General features: G+C 39.7%; 1 non-coding gene across 1 annotated transcript; it reads right to left on the reverse strand.

Annotated features, from left to right (window-relative positions):
- Positions 1-1,016: 1,016 nt before the first annotated feature.
- Positions 1,017-1,122, reverse strand: LOC141603881 (small nucleolar RNA R71). The gene has a single exon (XR_012525721.1). It is a non-coding gene; the product is annotated as a small nucleolar RNA R71 (small nucleolar RNA).
- Between the last annotated feature and the right edge of the window lie 2,268 nt (positions 1,123-3,390).

Raw genomic sequence — 3,390 nt, forward strand, 5'->3', positions numbered from 1 at the left:
TCACAGTAATTATCTAGACTATTTGCAGTTGAGTCATTAGGCTACCGTAGTGAACCGAAATCCTGACATGCTCTCTCTTTATTGATTATCTTTTATCGCATTTTCTGCCTTTTACTGCTCTTTCATTACTACTATTTCCCTTAAGCCTTTTTAGTTTAGAAAACCAAATTCAAACTCCACCCCCCCCCCCCCCCATTTTGTGACCAAATAGACGGACCTTAACAAATATCTTGTCTCCTTGTGGAGATCGACCCGACTTCCCTAGCTATATTAATTAGTGCCAGTTGGTTATTTTTGGTAGGTACACGACTAGCCTGTCAAATTTTGGCGACGTTGTCGGGGAGGCAATAGCCCTATCTGTTTTTGTTTTCGTTTATTTTTATCTGTCTCAGGGAATTTTTATTCCTTGAGACAGTTCTCATTTATCTCTTTCAATGTTGTGTATGCCCAGGTCAAACAGTCGAATTTAGTTCCAGCTGATTCTGAACCAGAAAGACTGTTTCGGCATAGACTCCGTCTGCAAAGGGAACTTCGAAAGGAAGACTTGAGTACTTTCAAGCCCGAGCTACAACACTTTTTATTCGTAGAAGACCAGTCTTTAGAAGAAGATAATCTCATTTCTGCCAACCAACTAGTAAAGATGCTGAATATTGCAAGTCACTCGGAGCCTAAAGCATCCTCTATTCCTATGGATTTCAACCTCCAGAGTGAGGACGGTAACACTTTTGATATTCGTCCGTCCTACATAAATCTGGTGGAGAGAAACTTGTATCGGGGTGTGGCGGGTGAACACCCAAGGAAGCACATGGAGGTTTTTACTGATTACTACTCTACTATTCCCGCTACAAAGGGAGTAACTCAAGACAAGATAAAGGAAGTGCTCTTTCCTTTTTCTCAGACTGACTCATCCCGAGAGTGGCTGACTGATCTTGACCGTACAGCTGCTGCTATCACCAACTGGGAGACTCTCGCACTTGCCTTCTACAAAAGATACTTCCCTCCACAACGCACTAATCAGTTGAGGGCGAAGATTACTAGTTTCAAGCAGGCACCTGATGAGACTTTCTATGAAGCTTGGTATCGGTTCAAGAGGTTGGTGAGGTCTCTTCCTCACCATGGTATTGATCCGTGGTTTTGGTCCAATCAGTTCTACAATGGGTTGTACGATGACCACAAAGCTATACTTGACGCCTCATCCAACGAAATATTTCAAAAGAATACTGATGATGATAAGGGATGGGGCATTATTGAGGAGATGGCGATCCATTATGCTGAATATGGGAACCCACGGGACGGTATTTGAACGGTCCATTCGGTTGATAAGGCAGTCGTGGCTCAGCTGGAAGCCATGAATGCTCGTTTTGACAGGTTTGAGCTGCAAAATGCTGGAGATCAACAGAAAGTTCATCAGTTGACTAGACATGAAACTTTCACATGTGGGAGATGTGGAAGAAATGATGGTCATACTGCTATTGACTGTGATGGACAAGAGTTGGTCGTCACACATCCAATCAAAACACATTTATATTCTCAACAAAACAACTAGTTAGTGGTTAAGTCGAGGTCGATCCATGGGACGGTGTGCTTTGGGTTCTAAGTCTATCTATCTTAATTTATGCTAGTGTCACAATTGATGGGGTTTGAAGTTGTATTCTAGACTAATGCAAGCAATAAAGTAAAACAAGCAATAAAACAAAGGATGTGAGCAAATGATTAAAAGTACTAGGATATCATGGGTTCATAGGGGATTCATGGGAGTTGACCATAAAACATGTTCACAAAGTTTCAAGCAATTAATGTTGTAAAGGAGCCGAGTTGGTTTATGTCTTACTGTTCTTAGGAAGAGTTAAGTCCCGAGCCGAATCGATTAGATTGTACAACACCTACAAGTCGACTTACTTTCCTCCTAATCACATCTATGCATGGTCTAACAAGACTGGAGTTGGTTTATATCTTACAAGTCAAGTTGAATAGATAAGAGATGGTTATAAATGCAAGGATTCATAGGCTTAGCATTTCATCAAACATAACATGTGCATAGGTTGACATCACAACAAGCAAGCAAATTAATTATGAAAACATATTAAATTAAGCATGATTAATCCCCATGTTTGTTTTCCTTAATTACCCATTAATTCTAGCTAAAGGAAACTACTCACTCATTATCATGGAAAACATGTCATTAATGGTGTCAATCATTACAAAAAGTATAAACATGATAAGAGCTTAAGGAAATAAACAATAAAGAGTAAAGAGTAAAGGAATTATACCAAACTTGAGATGATCCAAATAATAAAGCAAAGAATAAAAGAAAGAACTTGATTGATTGATGAAGAGTTGTCAATTCTCCAATAATAATCCAATAATCTTCAATTACCTAATAATAATAAACTTGAACAATAATTAAGGAGAGATTAATGTGAAATTTTGTGGAAAGATTGAAATTAATCTATTCTAATCTACTCCTAATCTATTCTAAGCGGATTTTCTAATGTGGAAGCCCCCTTTGATTACCATCAAAATGGGGTATTTATGGTAGTGCCTCATTAGGTTAACTAAGGCTAAATTAGTAATTAACAATTCTAAGTTCTAAGTAGGGAAATGCAAGTATTTCGGGGAGATGCGCATCCTTACTGAAGACGCCGAGGGACGCTCGGATTCAAGGGTAAGACGGGCGGATTGTAAGCAGGAGGAATGCTCGTCCCGAAGGTAGGGATGCTCGAATTCTTGGGTACTTGGACTAGCGGCTTCCTGTTTTGGACGCCCGGATTGTTGTTCAGAATAGTTCCTCTCGCATACTTCTCATTGTTGTTCTTTAGTTCTTGCCTCTTCTTCTACACTCGTCCTACCAAGATCGTCAATGTCCTTCCAAATGAGCTCAAGAGACGGGAATTTCCTCCTAATTGTCTCCTTTCCTACAAAATATATGAAATGCACTAGGAAAGCAAAATAGAAAGCATTTGACGGACAAAATGGCTATGGAATGTTATAATAATATGCAAAATAGGCTCAATTAGGGGACTAAAAGTGCGCAAATATGAGTCACATCAAATATCCCCAAACCGAACCTTTGCTCATCCCGAGTAAAGAGGTGACAAAACTAGGACCCTTATTTAAACTATCCTACTAATATCGCCTACATGAGACAATTAGCGGGTCTCACTCTGCCCCTTCAACTCTCAACAAGACAACCATGTGGTAGGATGCCTTCTTGCAAGTAAAGGTGGGTCTTGCCAAAATAGCGACACATCCAAGCATTAAAGCACACAAAATCAAGTGATGGATGCATCTACAAAAGAATAGCCACTTTCCTCATCTAAGTGGCGGAAATTATCTAAAGGGGAAGCAATTCAAGGGTACACACTCCATCATAGATATGGTTTCTTCAAA

Source organism: Silene latifolia, chromosome 9, assembly GCF_048544455.1.
Source record: "Silene latifolia isolate original U9 population chromosome 9, ASM4854445v1, whole genome shotgun sequence".
Taxonomy (NCBI): domain Eukaryota; kingdom Viridiplantae; phylum Streptophyta; class Magnoliopsida; order Caryophyllales; family Caryophyllaceae; genus Silene; species Silene latifolia.